This window comes from Natator depressus, chromosome 3, assembly GCF_965152275.1.
Source record: "Natator depressus isolate rNatDep1 chromosome 3, rNatDep2.hap1, whole genome shotgun sequence".
NCBI lineage: Eukaryota > Metazoa > Chordata > Testudines > Cheloniidae > Natator > Natator depressus.
Genome location: NC_134236.1, coordinates 196929190 through 196949421, shown reverse-complemented (window position 1 = coordinate 196949421; position 20232 = coordinate 196929190). Strand labels below are relative to the sequence as shown.

Genomic DNA, 20232 nt, shown 5'->3' with positions numbered 1-20232 from the left:
ATGAATACAGAACCCTGTGAGTTTTTCTTCATTTAATGACTGTTAATATACTACATTGCAGAAAATACCATTTATGATTATAGCCTAGGTGAGTCCTTTTCCTTAATCAGGCAACATAATAGCCCTTGTCTTCAAAATGAACATGAACCCAATTCATTGGGGCCTGCAGTGGGTAGTGGGGAAATCTAGTCAAGCCATTCAAACTGAACCCAAGAGTGTGGACTTGAATCCATTGTTATAACCAGTAGATCTCATACTCTCTGCTTTTTCTATTGTTTTTTTTTTCTCCTTATTTCTTTCACCTTTTTCTTTTCCTTATAAATTGCTTCTGATGGATGGTAGCTGCATATGGGGCCAGATTCTGTACTTGTGTAAATCAGTCTAGTTCCTTCTAGCTCAATGTAAGTAGGCCAGTTTATACCTGCTCAGGATCTACCCCTTAATGTATTACGTACTGAGGGATACCTCTGCTAAACATCGTAAACAGTTTTTGTGCAAGGCTCTCCATCAAATCAAAACACTGATTTCAGAAGTTTAAACAAACAAGCTTTTAGAATTGGTTAATTTTAAACATTTCTGTAAAATTGTCATGACAGTTTTATCAACACAGGCACAAAATCAGTTTGCCCACTCTTAACTATGATGACAATATTGAAAAAATGGATTCTCTTTTACTCACCTGTCAAAACATTCATTTTCCCACAAACTCCCAAAGGTGAATAAGCAAGGACAATTTTTGTAGGCTTATTTAACCCCGACCAAAAATGGGAGAGAACTTTCTTGGAAGAGATGAGGCGTTAAAGAAAGTACTGCATATAGTTTAAGTGCAGTTTGGTAGGGGTTTGTGAATAAAATTGTTGAGCACTATTATTGTTTGCCCCACCTTTTTTTCTGTGGGAAAAGTGTTCCACGCAGTGACGAATATAATCGCTTCAGCACTGAGAATGAATAGCTCTACGATCTTTTAGGTACACTATACATTCTACATATGCCAGAAAATATGCATTGTAGACTACATCTGTGTGTAACTGAAATCGTTATCCCATTTGTATCCTGTAGAGGATACTCATCTTTTAGTATTTTGTGGAAGAGGAATACAGTAGTCGATTAGTACTTCCTATAAAGTCAAGAAAATCTCCAAACTTTATGCTGCTCTTCAAAGGTTTTAGTTCATACTCATCGTGCCTTCACTTGTGATAACATTTTTAAATGGCTATTGAACACATCTGAAGTTAAGACTTGTGTTGCCTACAGTCAACGTGCAAATAGCTGGAAAAAATATGGTGCTTATAAGATCTAGTTGTGTCTGATGTTAAAAAGCTGTTTGACATCTAAGAGGAGATAACAAATGTTTTCACACTTTAATGTTCAAACTCTGTAAACTGCCTTCACACCAATTACACTGCTGTAACCCACAAAGTGACCTTTTTCTTTAGTGCTTGAGCTGCTCTTTATTGTTAATTTCCACACTGGAATTATTTCAGGTAGAGACACTGACTAGATATATTATAAGACACTGGATTTGCCTGCATTATACATTTCTACCATGAATCACTGTGCAGGCTTCACTTGGAATTAATATGCTCTTACTTTTTCATAAGAATTGAAATCCAAAATATATTACCAGTTAAGTAATAGTATTTGCAATTAAAGTTCAAGATGACCATGAAAGAATCAAAGTAACCTCTACAGTTACATAGCTAATCACTTAAGATGTATGTTTCATTGAACAAATGACAGTTGTGCTTCACATCTGAATTGGTGTTTTTTGTTAAGCCTGGATCTTCTTTCCAGGCCTATGGATCAATATGAAGTTGATCAGCGCTGTCATCTAACCTAGGGTCTGTTCTCAACACATTTTCATATGTCACTGGTTCTGATAATCAGAGAGGTTTTAAGAGTGTGTACAGTGCCTATTTATTGTAATGCTTTTGTTTTAGGGTTTTATTTCTAAACAGAAGATCACACTAAATTATGTTGATTATAAAAATACATATTCACTGAATACCCTTTAAAAAGCATAACTGACAATACCAGGCTTGAAAAATGTGTAATACCACAAAAACATGCAGTAAGATTTTAAAAGTGTGCACTGACATTTTAGAAAGCTGCATTCTGAATATTAAACCCCTGAAGTTACTTGTCCTACTGCCTAGAATAAATATTTGATTTTGTCTTGCATATGGTGACTTTTTACAAATGTGTCTGCACTGTGGCGTGGTGGCTTAACAAATCCCATTGTCCTGTGGTGAGTAATGGTTTTCTGGGTGATGGCTCTTTAATTATTTTCCCTTCTGAATGGGCAGGGGAAATTGAAATGAGGAAATGGAAATAAATGAACATTACTGAGCTAAATTGGTCCACATGCATTGTCATATAAATCACTACTACTGGTGGGTTTCTGGCCTAGACTGTTTTCAAGGGGCTATTAGTAGTGAGCAGTAAGAGACAAGAGCCGGAGAGATACAGGACAAAATGAAAGACACAGTAGGAAGGCACACCACTAAAATGGCTATCCTATTCTGTCCACACTTTTGAGGATTTTTTCAATTTTGTTTATCCTCCGGCTAAGTCATATTTATTTTAGTTGATTAGATACAATCTGACAGACTAATATTTAATCATCTTCTTCCTTTAAAATAAGTGAAGTTTTTCTTTAAATGTTTGTTGAAAGGACACTGTAAAGATTGGTATGGCCAGTCCTTGCTCCTCACAACTTCCAGTTTTTGTTCTAGGAGTCCTATGACTGTGGGCTTTTCTGTTTTGGGGGAATTAAAAATGTAGTGAAGAAGTTCAGCCTTCATTCAAAACAAAAACCACAACCAAACGTTCTACACTTTTCCCTGCAAAGGTAACTTTCAAAATATAAACCAAGCACTTAGGTTGGAAAGAACAAGTAGACTTTGAGTAACATGAATCAGTTAGGTTTAGAAGGTATCGCAGAAAATCATCTTGCTGACCCTTCCCAAACTCTGTACATAGCAATGTAATAATTGTACACAGTTAATCAGTGGAGTTTGACTAGGGGAAAGAGTGGAGGTGGAGGAATGGCAAAACACTTGTTCTGCAGATGTGCACCAAAATACTGAGGCTGGCCCTGGCAGCCCTTAGGCTTGTTAGCCTTGACACGGTGTCTCTTCAACAAACGCTAGATGGGACGGAAATTTCCACCGTTTTTAAAAAGAAATAAAAATGTAGGAGCATGAATCTGATGAACTGTACCGGATTGACTCACCCAAATATGAATCACACAGAGACTAAACAAAATTAAATTAAATATCACACTACTGAACACACGCCCAGCAGGTAGAGCTATGGACAGCATAACATACATACCTTACTGTGATCTTAAAAATGCTGGAAACCGGAGTTGGTGTTGGTGCTGGGGAGATTGCCTAGATAAAGAAATTGGATTTTAAGCCTATTTTCATTTTGGAGGGTTGAGTCAGTGGAATGTAGGGTGGTTTTGTTTTGTTGGTGGTTAAAATCTTTTCAGAAGGGAAAGATAAGAGTTTTATTTGTCACCCTGGACCGACATGTCAGCATTGAGCCCAGCATTGCAATGCTAAAACACTGCAAGCAAATGAGAATTGACATATAATTCATGAAAGCCCAGAAAGTATTCTTCATGTAGCCTACCACTTAGCATTTGCTAGAGCAGGTTTAAAATGATGCGTTTCTGCTTTTGTTTTTCAGCTGGTACTTTGGGGCTAGCATGTGACAGCTGCATAAAAACCCAAAACCACTTCCTTGGAAATGAATGAAAAACATGAAAGTGACTTATTTCACTTAGACCACACAAGTATGCAGAGACATATTAGATAACAAGAATGCTAACTAAAGTGGCGCCAAGATTTTTTTTTTAAAAGCAATACTTACTGGGTAACTGGTGGACTAAAGCGTGAAATTTAGTATTATACCATCTAAACATAAAAGGTTAAGTGGAAAAACTTGCATGAAATTTTAGAAGAGGTTGATGGCTGGTTTTCGGAATGTGCGGGTATTTTCACACCCTGATTTTCCCAGCACATTGACAGCTTTCAGTTATCAGGTAGCACTTTTTTGTTCGTTTGTTTTGTTTTTTGTTTGTTCTTTTGGATAAAAAACAATATAAGCATAGAATATTAAATATCAGCATTAACTGTTTTCACTTACGAGGAAGACACGTTACTGCTTGAAGTTAAGTGACAACTGGAAAATAGTGTGAATAAATGAAACCAAATCCATGTGTCCACATGTATTTGTGCAACAACGGGAAGGAATATAAGAAATGTAACAGAATCATTGAGGATTTTACCAAAAGAAGACTGATTGTAAGGCAGACAGTTAACATCATATGATGGTCATTCCACACCCAAATCTGTTTGACACATCTGTCTTGTAGAAGTTATTGAACCTTGGTTGTAAAGTACATTATTTTATGGCCAAAGAGTGGTGTTACAACTATCAAATTCTGTGGCTTCTCAAGATGCTATTAAATAAAGTGTGGATTCTACTTTTTTTTTTTGGTTAATTTGCTTCGTTTGCATAGTTCTACAAGTCCCTGTGTGTTTGTTTTTGTTTCATTTGTTTTGGGGGGAGGTATGCCAGTTTAGAATTACAAGTATTGTCAGGATAAAATGTCAAATCTTGCTTCCCTTTCATGAGTCATCCCATGAATTGCAGTAAGCTACTCACAAGAGTAAAAGTAAGCAGGATTTGGCCTAAAATACTTTCTTATTGGGCTTGGAGTTGGGCCATTGACCTCAGTGGGAGCAAGAGTGGGCTCCTAATAACAAGGAAACCTAGACTAAAGACCTTGGACCAAATTCTTTTGTGTTAGACCGGTGTAAATCTGGACTAACAGAGCACAGAATTTCCCTTTTGGTTTCCTCTAAAGGAAATGTAAGAAACTTACGGAGCATTTGAAAAATCATGGCATTTCCTTACCAGCATCTGTTAGTTGGTTTGTACGTTTCTCTAATGGAAATTATTACAAGACAATACTAAGGAAGCAGGAGGTGATGAAAGATTGGCTGTACCTGTGTTTGTGCTTTTGCACAGAATATTTTGTCTGACTTGGATTTATCACAAAAGAGAAATATTTTAACTCTTCAGTCTCTCTGTCTGTCTTGTCTGTTGAATGGTGTTATGCAGAAATTGAAGATGGAACAGAAAATGAGTGAGGTGTAGTTAGCCATGCTGGAAATATGAGACCTCGCATGAACAGTCTCTGCTGTTTGTGGCATTTTCTTGAAGCAATGCTCATTTTTGCTGTGTTGATAAATGATGAGGTAATGTAAAAGTATGCACACAAAAATGAATACAACTACACTTTTATTTTCTCAACAGAACACTGTCATGCGGTGACTGGCCCAGTTAAGGGGAGACTTGTGCATGATTAGCTGCTTCCCAGAGGGGGCTGTGAGGCCTGATGAACAGCACCTTGCACTTTTAAAGGCCAGCAGCATTCAGTTGAAGGGAAGAACTAAGAAGGAGCTGTCATGAGCAGGGAGGCTCCAACAGAAGCACCTGGTTTAGGGGTTAAGAACCAGCCTGAGGAGAGCCAGATGGGGGAGGGACTCCAGTGAGAGAGCCTGATAGTCATCATTCTATGAAACAAAGGGAGAAACTGAGCAGAGCCCAGGAGGGGCTAGAGCTCAGTCCAAGGGGGGCAGATGATTTTTCTGGGTTTTTTTGTATGCTTGGACTTTAGTACCCCAGAAGATGTGTACTTTTATGTGGTTCCGCCTTAGGGCTAAATCACCTCAGCAACAGAATGTGTGGACAGTTGTGTGTATCATTGAGGACCGAGAAGAGAAACTGAGGCAAGATGTCCACAATAACCCTGTTTGCCAGAAGCTGGGTGTGATGGGTTGGATCATAGAAACCCCTCTGGGAGCTGCCACCTGATGTGCCCAGACTACTTCTGCTTCTGCTTTCCTGCCCTGGCAGCTTAGGACTTCAGTGCCCTGCCTGGTTTGAGCCAGACCCGCTAGCCTGCTGCAAACCCAGACCCAGGTCTGAACCACATCCCCTAACAGCTGTAGGCCTAACTGAAAGCAGTTTACAAAAGTGTTCCTGCCTTTAACACACAGATGCCCAACTCCCAATGGGGTCTAAACCCTAAATAAATCTGTTTTACCTTGTATAAAGTTTATACAGGGTAAACTCATAAATTTTTCGTCCTCTATAACACTGATAGAAAGATATGCACAGCTGTTTGCCCCCCCCCCCCAAGTATTAATACGTATTCTGGGTTAATTAATAAGTAAAAAGTGATTTTATTAAATACAGAAAGTAGGATTTAAGTGGTTCAAAATAGTAACAGACAGAACAAAGTGAATTACCAAGCAAAATAAAATAAAACACACAAGTCTATGTCTCATACAGTAATACAAATTGAATACAGATAAAGACCTCACCAGTTCCAGTAAGCTTTGTTTTATAGACTAATCTCCTTCTAGTCTGGGTCCAGCAATCACTCACACCCCCTGTAGCTACTGTCCTTTGTTCTAGTTTCTTTCAGGTATCTTTGGGGGTGGAGAAGCTCTCTTTTTAGCCAGCTGAAGACAAAATGGAGCGGTCTCCCAGGGGTTTAAATAGACTCTCTCTTGTGGGTGAAGACTCTCTCCTATGCAAAGTCCAGCTACAGAATGGAGTTTTGGAATCACCTGGACAAGTCACATGTCCATGCACGACTGAGTTCCTTACCAGCCAGGCCACATTCCTGGGAAACCTCAGATGTGGATTGGCGTCTCCAAGTTCGTTGGCGTAAGGGCTTCTTGATTGGGCACTTACTGAGAATAGTCTTTTCTCAGGAAGCTGACCAACTGCTTCACTAAAACTTACTTAGAATCAGACACGTATACAGCCAATATTCATAACTTCGAATACAAAAATGATGCATGTATACAAATAGGATTAACACTGGGAATGGGCGACAAGGGATGGATCACTTGATGATAACCTGTTCTGTTCATTCCCTCTGGGGCACTTGGCATTGGCCAACGTTGGAAGACAGGATACTGGGCTGGATGGACCTTTGATCTGACCCAGTATGGCCATTTTTACGTTCTCTCTGTCATAATGGCATGCTCAGAGGCTGCACTCTGCTATAAGCACAAAAGAAAATAAGTGTAATGGGGAATTGCAGTTTTCCTCCGAACTGGTTATTTCTCTTAATGGTAGAAAAATAGTAGGTTATTTGGCTATGAGTAACATCCTTCGGTTTTCATAGATTATAAAGCCAGAAGGGGCCATTGTGCTCACCTCATCTGACCTCCTGCATAATGCAGCTCATAGAATTACCTGAATTAATTCCTACTTCCAGCACATTAGCTGTGGTTCAACTACAGCACATCTTTCAGAAAAAAACATCCAATCTTGATTTAGAAATTGCCGGTGATGGAAAATCTACCAAGCTTTTCCAGGATTAATTACACTCTATGTTAAAAATTTACACTGTAGTTTGGGTCTGAGTTTGTTTAGCTTCAGGTTTCAGCCATTTGATCTGTTATACCTTTCTCTACTATATGAAAGACGCCATTATCAAATATTTGTTCCCCACATAGGTATTTATAAACTGCGATCGTCACCCCTTAACCTTCTCTTTGGAAATCTAAATAAATTTAATTCCTTATGTCTACAGCTGTAATGGGTTTTCCAATCATTTAATTGTTCTCATCACTCTTTTGTGAACACTCTCCAATTTATCAACATCTTCCTTGAAACACGAACACCAGAAAAGACATAATATTCCAGTAACAATGATGGGTCTTGCTCACATGCTCAGGGTCTAACCGATTGCCATATTTGAAGTCAAGAAAGAATTTTCCCCCGAGTCATATTGGCAGAGACTCTGGTTTTTTGTTTTTGTTTTTTACCTTCCTCTGCAGCATGGGGCATGGGTCACTTGCCGGTTTAAACTAGTGTAAATGGTGAATTCTCTGTAACTTGAAGTCTTTAAACCATGATTTGAGGACTTCGGTAACTCAGCCAGAGGTTAGGGTTCTATTACAAGAGGGGGTGGATGAGGTTCTGTGGCCTGCAATATGCAGGAGGTCAGACTTGATGGTCCCTTCTGACCTTAAAGTCTATGAGCAATTACTCTGATGTGTTTTCATCATAATTGCAGACAACTTGGTAAATTCTGTCTTCCACAAATAAAGTAAGATGTATTAGAAGTGTGCCTCTTTATTTTTTTATTATAACTGTGTTATTTTGTGCAAATCAGAAGTAAACCAAAGTTTAAAATAAAAATAAGTAAAAATTAACTAAATTTGTTTAATATTTAATACTGATTCCTCTCAAAAGACAACATTTTCAAACAAATGTATCACTGTGTTACCTGTTCTTTGTATTGTTTCTCCTCTTGATTAAATTTTCAATAGAAATTTGGGCCCTGATCCTTCAATTGGACCACCACTATACCTATATAATGCAGACCTAATTTCAGGACTTTGCCTTGGTAGCCACGTCTTGAATTTTTTTTTTCCCTAGTTCATCTAAGGAAACATACTGATCTGATATTCAGAAGTTGTCCGTTATCTTTACTCACATCAGAAAAATGTGAGAGGGTGTGGAGATGAGGATAGTGTTTAACTTTACTGTTGTGATTTTCATGAGCATTTCCTCTGTCAGTATTGGAGTTACGATGTTGTTTTTGAGAATTGGTGTTGCTGGTGAAAATGTTAGGTATTTTTTCAGTTTGTGGGGGGTGACGGGGAGCGTGAGGTTGGCAAGAGAGGCAGAAATTGTTTTTCCCATCTTTTTGCAACAGTGTGATGGGCACTCACCTAGTTGCTTCAAGTTACTTACTTCTGTCAAACCACCATGGTCTTAGGATCATTTTGAAGTAGCATAAAGTGGTTCACTTCAGCAAAGAGCAAATAGAGGTTTCTAGACAACTTCAAAAGTCAGCAAAGTGGGAGACCATCCATAGATATGGACTCAAGGTTCCGCACTGGAAAAAATGGGCTATAACAAAGGTATCTAACTCTCCAAGTGTTATGTTCATAGCCCACTATGAATCAGACTCCTACCCCTCAAAGGATTCCCATTATCATCTCTCCACAAAGGACCAGTTCTGAACCAGTTTCTTTAATTTTCAGGTAGCTGACACCAATCATTTCTCAAAGGGGTAAAGCAAAGACAAGTTAGCGTGGTTTAATTACTCCCCACCCCCCAAAAAACTAATGAAATAATGATAAATAATGGTACCAACATTCATTTTCTGCAGCTTCCAGTCTGACTGTACAAAGAGGAAGAAATGCTTAAGGATCTAACCCTCAATATTTGTCATTTCTGGACTCCCTATAAGCTACAGAGTTAATAAAATGGTGAATTAAATGTTTACTAAAATGGTCATAACTAGAGTTTGCCCTTCATTTCAACGAGATCCTAATTAAGGCTAACGATCATATTCATTCTATTTTGGTTCTCTTGTTTACAGTTGCTTAATTAGATATCAATTCAGGAGTTAGACTATTGTTGTAGACTATACAGAAAGATGCAATTTTCAAGAATCCTTACTTCTCCAAAAAATCGGTAGGCATCAGAGAATACACCTGTATTTATTGAACTCATAGATTTTTATTGTTCTACAAATAACTGTCTTCCTATTAGCTTAATCCCTTTGCATTTTCTATTTTGACTTTGTAGTTATGCAAAACTGAGTCAGCTTTCTGATGTGGACGAGTCCTCAGGGAGTGAATTGATACTGTCAAATTCATTTTACTGTTGTCTGTAGAATTAATTTGATTTCTTTTCTTGCAGGAAAAAAACTGTCTTTATTCACTGCTGTGAATTAGCTAATCCAAAGCATTTGAACTTTGTAGGTACATTTGTTTGTAATGTCCTATATAGAATCATAGAATATCAGGATTAGAAGGGACCTCAGGAGGTCATCTAGTCCAACCCCCTGCTCAAAGCAGGACCAATCCCCAATTTTTGCCCCAGATCCCTAAATGGCCCCCTCAAGGATTGAACTCACAACCCTGGGTTTAGTAGGCCAATGCTCAAACCACTGAGCTATCCCTCTCTCTAAATTCGTTTCAGTAGGTTTTGTTCTTTCAAAGGTTTTCCGAAATCTACTTCCAAATTTTAATGGTGAATATACCACTACTAAATTAGCCAACAATATATCAAAGAGGCAATAGTGTGTGTTTCTCACGCAATGCTATGCAACCATTAATTTTTTTCATTTCCAGCAAATGAAGCCCCTGCCTTCAGGCTGAAGTTGAAAGGCATTAACATGTTGCAGCTCTTTCATTTTGATTAAGTATCACATATTGACCAAAGAATTCCATCTCACTTCCTGTTAGTAACTGCCGTTTACTGTTTCTTATTTGCAAAAGTTCGAGTCACCGATGTAACAGCAACGCATCTCTCATGAAGCTCTGGTTCCTTTGTGCAGGCTTCAGCTATACCAGGTGTAAAGAGGAAGCAGCAGTGACTGAAACAACAATAAAACTTCAAAGATGTTTTAACATTTACCCCATCATTAATATATTTAATTTTGCATTAGAAACAAACATGTTTCCACTATTAGTTAGCTAGCCAGTGACAGGTCCGCAGTTGAACATGTTCATGACAAATGAGCAGCCAGTTTTGTACCCAAAAGTGGCTGATGTCCCCAGAGAAGGATCAGAAGCTCACAGCAACACATAGCAATGGGAAGATTACACTGTGGATACCGACATTTTACATGTTATGAGGATAAATGCCAATGCTCCATCTTCACTGCTATGAAACTGACATCTGTCATGAGTATTACATTCACGTGCTGAAAAAGAACTTCTCCCAACACAGTGCAGCCGAGGTGCATTGTGAAGTGAGTCTTGTTCTGCATTAACCACATTTATTAATGAGGCCTCTCCCCACATTCATCACATCTGTTGTTGTGCAGTGCATTGTAACTCAATTCACTGTAGGAATATTGAAATCCACCATTTGCTGATAGATTCTCTCTGTTTCACTGAATGTGATAGATGTGGAAAGAGAGTTGCTGTACACTGAATAGATGGCAGGTAAAAGCAAGCATTCTGTTTTGCTCTGAATATGATGAATGTGGGATTTGAATGCCTGGATATTGAAAACACTGCTTGAATGGGCAGGTATGCCATAGCCGTACTTCTGTTCTCTGCTTCACACCTCTGTAAAGTACTAGTCGTTTTCTTTGATGGTGCCTGCTGCGGTGACAGCTTGCAGGTGTAGAAGGGGGAGCACTCAGTTTGTTTCTGATGGATCTCCTAATTCAGAGGTTGAAATATAGAATTGATTTTCCTTTCTAAGTTTCCCGGGCTCTTCTCCTTGGGATGCCGGACTTGAAAAAGGACATGGATGAAAACTGTTCACTATGGTTCAAAGCTTGTCCTTGTTTTATTCCTGAAGATGACTGTTGTTGACAGTCCCTTCACAGTTGCTCGTGGCTGGCCTTTGAGGTCCATAAAATGCCATTGCCATGACAAATTACAGTTGTAGAAGGCAGTGCTACCCAGGCTGCTGCCAATGTCACAAGGGCTGCTGCAAGTTTCTTATCAGTTAACTGTCTGCAGTTGAGCAATTTCTCTTGCAGAGTACCAGCATGATCTCTACTCACAAGGAAAGGCGGCTCAATTAACATGAGGCAGTGTGATTTGATAGTCTAAGCAAGGGACTAATTCCATCTCTGGCACTGGCTCCCTCTCCTAGCCTTTGCAAACTCACATAGGTGAGACTTCCCAAACTTTGGTGCCTAAATCCAGAGGTGCTTGAGCACCCACAGCTGCCACTGATGTCAGTGGAGCTTTCGGTATCTCTGAAAAACAGATCACTTTTACTTAGGAAACTAAATCTGGATTTAGAGGCTATTTACAGTTTTAAGTCTAATCAGTAATACTTACTGCTTTTTATGTGCGCTTTTTAATTATTTAAATGTAAAAACTGCAAATAAAGTATTGGGGGAGAAGAAAGGCAGGTGTGATGAAAGTGGATACGCACTAAGTAGTGGACTTGTGAAGAGCCAGTTAAGCTGCCAAAATCACCCAGTTTGCCTAACCAGCATGTGTGCCTCTAGCCCTCCCTAGAATCCTCATGCTGGCCTTTTGCATAATGTTGTCTTCAGAGGTGCACAGGAGCCCTTTATACCGTGAAGATGTCCAAAAACTTACTCAGAATGTCCACTCCGAAGGCTGGATCTGGTGGTGCTCTCAAAGAAATACAAGTGTACAAAACAGTTATTCTGACTGATTGGGAAATGACAAAGGAGTGACCAAAGCCCTGCTGAAATTATACAAAATCTTTTTTTTTTTGTTGCGTTTAATAGACTGCAGCAGACTTACCCACATACCTGTACTCATTTTCTGTACTATGCCTTTTACTTGGGTTTCTGCAATATTCTTTTGTCACAGAAACAACTTGAAGTCTACAGAGAATCAAGAAACAAGATAGTCTCATGAATCCATATGCAGAAAATAAAATCAGAAAGTTCCCTCTGAAACTTTGAGCTGCCTTTGTTTCATTTGCCTGAAATATTGTCAGTAGTTAAAAGTTTTGAGACATTTAAAAAAACACATCTTTTTGATTTTGAGTGACTGATTCGCAAGTGATCTTCATCAAGCCCCTCATCAGCCATCTCACCAGTGCAAAGCTGCTTCTGAGTAATTAACTTTTTTGAAACATGGTCTTAGCATTTTTAATAACAAAGAAGCTGTCACTGTAAGCTCTTTCTGTCACCATACACAAAGGTGTGACATGGGGGCCATTTTGGTTTTGCCATTTTATTTTATTTTTTATGTTGAAAGAACTGTTTGTATTTTCAGAGAGTGCCTTTCATCTCTGCAGTTCAATGCACATTTTAAACATCAGTTAATTTAAACTCTCTACACCCCTATGAAGTGGGCAGGCAATGTTTCCATTCTACAGAAGATCAGAGGACCAAATAAGAATCAAATAATGCAGATGCACTGAAGGGAGAGGTCACAAGAAGTCTCTCTTCCTCCAATACACAGGAACCAACCATAACTTTGCTGCTTGCATTCCTTGTTCTAATGTAGCTGGAATACATATTGGGGGTAGGGTCACATGACCACAGCTCTGTGCTCCTGTCCACCATCTTGCTCTGGAAGACTTGCACTAAGGTGGGTGCATGCATCTCCTTTTCAAAGGGTGGTTGTATCTCTGCATCTGGAAACAGGATATCTGCTCCTCTATAGTCGCTACCACTCAGGTGGTCTACCTGCTACTATTCCCCTCAGCACAGTTCAGACTGGGATCCTTAACTTGGCCATTAAATGACATAGAGTCACACAGGAAGTCTGTGGAAAAGACAGAAACAAAACCCAGGTCTCTTGTCTTCCAGTTCTGTGCTGCCCTAAACACAAGACCATCATTTGCCACTGTTCTTTAGTGTGGAATGTGGAATATTTCTCAAACAGTACAGTACAATACAATGTATTAGATATACGTGGATATGTAAGGCAAATTGTAATCATAGAATCATAGGGCTAGAAGGTACCACAGGGGTCATCTAGTCTAATTTGTCAAGATGCAGGATTTGTTGTGTTTAAACAATCAAAGATAGATGGCTATCTGGCCTCCTTTTAAAAACCTCTAAAGAAGGAGCTTCCACAACTTCCCTAGGCATTTGCATATCCTGCATGCAAAACTTTGTCTATTTTTATTCACTTATTTTGAAAAGCACAAATACTTCTAAATTAATCCCTACTGCCCTATTCTTTATAAAAGGAAAACAAACAAAACCTTCACTACTCAGAGCTATCAGATTGAGCTGTAATGCATGGGAGGAATGGAGTTTAGGCTGTAGTTAGAGAGAGAGAGAAAACAATCCAATTCTGTAAGAAACATCAGCTGTGGAAGACTATAAGTGTGACATTCAGTGTCGTTAATGAACTGCACAGTTGTAGATTAGTGAACAAACACCGGTAAGTTAGAGTGACTTGTGGCCCTTTAGTACTGGAGGCCTTTAGTACTGGAGTACATATTCCTCTATTTGTGTGTTTATTGGTGTAAGTGTGTTTGAGTGAGGTCAGTCCCAAGGCTTGCCATATTTAAATGACCATAACTTCAAAATGACTGAAATTTTTTTCAACTCTCTATATCTTCAGGGCAGATAAATCATAGTAGGAAAATAGGAGTTTGCTTATAAATATAGGATGAATTCATGCTTTGAGTAGTGAAGGTTTTGTTTAGTTTCCTTTTTAAAGAACAGGGCAATATGAATTAATTTAGAAGTATTTGTGCTTTTCAAAATAAGTGAATAAAAATAGACAACGTTTTGCCTGCTGGATATGTATGTCTTAATAGTTTAATCTTTGATTATGCATTTAAATCATATGCTGCTACTAGATAATGACTGCGGAGTAGTAAATAACTGATTTATTTTGTCAACTATATTTGGAAAATGGTGCTTCAGTCTATTGTTAATTTAAGACATTTTTTAGCTACTTTGTCCTCAGTTTCATGGATTTTTCTCAGCTATTTGAAAGTTCCGCAGTAGGATGTTCATTAGGTAAATCTTTCCCTAGTTATTTGAGTCACTTGCTTTTAATCTTTATATTATTAATTATTGCATGTGAAGTGCAAATTGTGGAAGCCTTTCAAACAGAAAAACATGATATTTTTAAAGCATGAGGTTAAGAATAGTGAATGTTTATGCAAAATGCTGACAAATCTATAGAGAGCCATAAAAGTGAGCAGCTGTCATTGTTAAGAATCATGTAACCTACCGGAAGACAAATGAAGTTGTTTTTCTTGATAAAGTGCAAAGTTGACAGTGAGTTCACTGCATGAGATGTGATATGAATGTAAGCAAAAGTGCACTGACAGGACAAGTGAAGGTTTACTGAATAAAGGAATGTTAGCCCTGATATCTCTTGCTTAGAGAACATACCTGAAACATAATCCTTACTCTGTTTATCAGTATGTCTAAATATCCAAAAGATTACTTAAGCGGTAAGTAATCTTTTGCAATGTTTGTTACATAGTTGACTTTAAAACTTATTTTACTAGATTAAATAAATTCTGGTAACTTGTTGAATGAAGCCTAAAACCATAACAAAAATCTAGATAAAAATAAAAATTAAAATAACTTTAAACAAATACACATTTTTCTGAAGTGATAGAAACCCATATAGCTGCATGAAAAACTCAAAATTGAACTATTGATTTTCGTTGTCCAAACTGGTAAAATATTTATTTCTTTGTAAGGTAGGGTTTTTTAAGTTGCATTCTCCTTTAAGTAGATCTGTCAGAAAAGGAAGTTAAGAAGCAGAATCACTATAAATTCCATTACTTCCAATAAGGGCCATGGCAGTTAAAGGTAATGTACTTTTAAAGATATTGTAGTAATGTTCTTTTTATTTTGCCATTGGAACTTTCATGACATTGGCTTATTTCCACAACATACATTACAATGTGTCCTACATACACAGTAGTATTTGATAAGAGGGGAAAAAAAGTGTAAAACTGGGGAAGATGATTTTTTTTCTTGTGACCTCTGACTCTAATTGCTGATTAGTGAAGTAATATTCCTTTGATGTGCAAAAGCAGTCTCAATACCTGTTAGAGACTGTAGGACTCCATACATGAAAAGCAAATTATATTTCTTTGGTTGAAAAATATATTAATCTGTTATCTATATCTAAGGGCAAGCCTACAATACAGTGCTACATCGGCGTACGTGTGTCAATGAAGCTGCGCCGCTGTAGTGCGTCTGGTGAAGATGCTCTATGTCGACGGGAGAGCGCTCTCCCAATGTCATAATTACCCCACCTTGGCAAGAAGCAGAAGCTACGTAGGCAGGAGAGTGTCTCCCTTCGACATAGCACCGACATAGCGCCAGTGACAAAACTAGTGTCACTCAGCCGGGAGCAGGGGGAGGGCTTTTTCACATCCCTGGGCAACTTAAGTTAGATCGACTTAAGCGGTCGTGTAGACCTACCCTAAGAATCAAAAATCAAAATATTTTAAATGTTTAATCTTCTCTTCAAGCATTTTCTATTCCTATTCTGCATCCCTTACATTATAATCTGTGTGTTTTAAATGGCATCCCATCGCCTATGGTGACTATAAGACCATTTTAATGTCCTTCTGTAGGACATTAGGCTGTATGTCCTGCTACATTTAAGGGATTAATTAAATAGCTGTGGATAGTGTGGTCCATACAGGAAGGTCACTCTCAGCTCTTTGAGGGCTTATGCTAAGCAGTTATGCGTCAGTTTACCCTCCTAGCATAAAGCATTATAAAAATGGATCTGGAATACTGAAATGTAGACCAGTTACTATCAATTAATGGGCTCTGCAGAGTTTTGTACAGGCAGTTCTCTTAATAATGAATTCACAAGTGCACTTCAGATTGTGGCTGCCTAAATTAATAACATAGAATACATCAGTGTTTTCAGAAGAGTATTTGTTGGTCTTTTGGAAGCCTGATTTAAGCATCTTGATGCCAGATTGTCATGCATTGGTTATATAACTTGAACCCACACCAGATTCACCTGATATTTGTGAGATCTTGATTTTGATGGTTTGTTAGAAAAAAAAACATTCTGTCAAGATCCCTTTTGGGATAAAGGTCCTACTCTCATCTTGGTTGTTATATAATGGTGTGCTTGACAAGGAGAGAAAGCTTACTTATGAGAAAAGCTATTTCCATAGCTTAGTTAGTCAATGCATTAGAAGGGCCACAACAGCCTTTATATATCATTAATAGATAGTTTAGGTTTGTCATATTTTTCCATGTTAAAATCCTGGTTTTAGGGGATTAGGATTTAAATCTAAAAATTAAATACAGGGTAATATATTATAATACCTCGTACCTAGGAGGGGAATAAAACCACTAGATCACACTGCTTTGTAGAAGTGGAGGAGCTTTGATATCCCCATTTGACATTTGGGAGAAATGACCACCCACACATGTGCCTTACATCCTTAATTACTGCTTCTGGCAGTGGCTGCTTTTCTCCATGTTGTGTATCTGTATAGTGCTTGGCAAGGAGAAAACCAACAAACCACAAACCGTGTGGGCTAACCAATATGCCATGAGGGGAAATTTGTTTCCTGACCTTGAGAAACAATGAGCTTGTTTGGTCTGAGCATCCCTGCAAAGATAACCAGACACTTTTCTATGTCTGTGCTGGCTAACCCAGGTCTAATGTTCTCACTCCTGCAGGGCGAACTGGGCCTGATCAGATGCCCCAAACCAGTGATGACCAAGCCCAGGGATGGGTTGGTGGGTGGGAGGATGGCCTCAACTACAGGAAAGATGAGCCTCTCTTCCTCTCCTCTGCCATCCCCTATTATTTCTGTATTTGTTTATCTGTTGTAGTTGATGCTCCTTAGTTTCTCTCTGTCCTCCAAAAAAACACACCAAACAGGTCTATCATTGCAACCCCCACCAGAGGCAAGGCAGGGAAGGCCTTTGTGAAATGGTCTCTGTGGCAGTGTCACTCTCCTCCGCACCCAGACCTTCAGTGACAGAGGCTTTGCCACCTAGAACCCTGGTGGAGAGAGGGTCTGCCTTACTAGGCCATCTATGGACTTCTGTTCTCAAACAGGTTGGTCCCCACTATTCTAGGTGCTGTAAAAACTTACAGTACATGACAGTCATGCTGTAAAGCGTCTACAATTCAGATTATGTTGTGGGTAAAACATGAGATTGTGGCCTACTAATGCACAAACTGTTGAGGCTTAATAGGTAGCAAGGGACAGTTGGGTGAGTTATTAGGAAAACCTTTCTAATGATAAGGGTAGTTAAGCTCTGGAATAAGCTTCCTAGGGAGATTGTGGAATCCCATTATTAGAGGCTTTTAAGAAAAGGTTGTTCAAACTCCTGTCAGTGTTGGTCTGTACTAACGCAGTCCTGCCCCAGTGCAAAAAGAAAAGGAGTACTTGTGGCACCTTAGAGACTAACCAATTTATTTGAGCATAAGCTTTCATGAGCTACAGCTCACTTGTAGCTCACGAAAGCTTATGCTCAAATAAATTGGTTAGTCTCTAAGGTGCCACAAGTACTCCTTTTCTTTTCGCAAATACAGACTAACCCGGCTGTTACTCTGAAACCTGCCCCAGTGCAGTGGACTGGACTTATAATCTCATGAGGTCCTGTTGAGCTCTACATATCTATGATTCTGTCATATGGCTAATATTTTAAATCTCTTATAATAATGATATTTCCTCATCTAACATAACCATTGTCAATATATCACACTCTTCAGTGTGTCGTAAGGAAATTTTGTAGTGCTGTATAGTAGTAAGACCTAATAGTAGTTTATTTGTGTGTATGTTCCTGTAAAATGGTTCGGCTCTTTGTTCAGTGCATTCTTTTGGCTTTATTCAAAATGAAAAGCGCACAAATGTCCTGTAAATATTTGTCTGGGCTTTTAATATGTGCAGGTGAAATTATTTATCTTTACCTGTGTTCACTTGGCCTTTTCTCACAATAGCAGGTTATCACTTCAGAACTGTAGGGTAAGACTTTAATTGCTTTCACTATATTTGGCTGAGGCTCAGCTAGAATAGCCTCCAAGGATTAAAGCTGTTTATCTGGGTATGAAGAATCATTTGGTTATCTGCCAAAGCACTTTTGTTATAAAGGGAGGCTTTCCTGTCAAACTAAAGAACCACACAGATAAACAGATTTTCTCTGCAGCTATCTTTGTTATGTGGAGTGATTAGTTTAGGGCACCTGCATCTAAAAACATTTGGGTTATGTGGTGTTCGTCAAGTACTTGGGCTGTCATATTGAGCATTTGTATTCTAATCCTTGAGGTCACGTTAACATCCTTGCTTATCATAATATTATGAATACAATATCAAAGGTTGATTTAGACTTTATTTTGATGTTTGTCTATTGAGTTGATAAATGGGTTTAGCTGATGAGTACAGTTCATGAATTTCAATGCAACTGGTAGACCTTATTGAATGTAAAATAGAAGCTGCATGTGTAGAATTTTAGGAGGTACCCAAAAATACAATTTCTGTCAACAATAAATCCATAATGAATGCAGAAGAAGACAGGGAAGTTGTATTGTTCTTTTACATGTAAAACCAAACAAAAATGCAAAGCAACCTACCCAAAAGAAATGACCGCAGAGGATGGGGGGTATTTGGCTGGCTGGGCAAATGAAGGAAACCGTACTTTCTGCTGTGTGGGGGAGGGGCAGGGGAAGAGAGGAAAACTGCTGCAAAAGGGGACATGGGGTCAGTCTGGCAACTCTGACATCCCCATGCCACCAGATTGGCCTAGGTGGAGTTGGGGTTTTTTTTGCCTTCCTCACAGCAGGTTCTGGAAGGGCTCTGTTCGTGCATGGCATGAAGTGCGGTAGTCTGTATGTTGCAACTCATTATGTAAGTATGTGGCAGATGTCTGGTGCAGGCACTCCATAGGGATGGTATACAGTGCCCGGATAAATTGACTGGAAACGGACTTAAAAAGGTGGTGTTCATTAAAGGAACGGAATGGGATGGGCTGAGAGAGGGTGTTGGGGAATCCTGTGATTGGTACGGCAGAGAGCCAGTTCCCCTTTCTTATAGCCCACCTTAATCCTCCTACGGGGCGGAGGTGGATGGTAAGGTCCCAGCAGTGGATTGGCTGGGGGGACCTGGATGGAAAAAGCAAAGGAGGCGGAGCGGGTGGAAGCCCCTGGGTAATAATGGAATAAAATTGGGTTACCTGCACTGTACGCTTTTATCTGCTAGGTAGTCCCAGACATCTAATAATAAAGTTGCAGCCTGATTAATGTCAAAAGTTTTCTGTTCTTCTTTTGGTATAGCCAGACAATAATAATTATAATGGATCAACACAACAGCTAATATTTAGTCTTTATAACTCATTGAATATTCTTCTGGCTATATGTTTTAAAGATATCGATCTATGTTTCAGTCAAAATATTTGATGATAACATGTAATTTTCCCCCATATAATATATCTAGACAAATTTGATCATTTAAAAACTATGAATCTCTTCACAGGAAAAGAGCAAATCCTCATATATTAAATAATGACAAACATAGGTTTATAAATATACATGAAGAATTAAAGCAAGCAATTTGATTACAGTTAATGGAACTACCCCTGTGAGTGTAGCAAGTAGGATTAGCCCCGGTATGTACATTTTTCCCCTAGGCCTTTTGAATTCCTTCAAAAAGATTCAACAAAGACACAGAAAGTTGATATCTTCCACATTGTCAGTACAAGCCTCATTGGAACAATATATTTAATTTATGAGGCTGCTACACCTTTGATGCACC

General features: G+C 38.8%; 1 protein-coding gene across 4 annotated transcripts in view; it reads left to right on the top strand.

Moving 5' to 3' along the window:
* Nucleotides 1-20232, top strand: part of MACROD2 (mono-ADP ribosylhydrolase 2) — a 1526954-nt gene that overhangs the window by 488513 nt on the left and 1018209 nt on the right. The window lies entirely within an intron of this gene.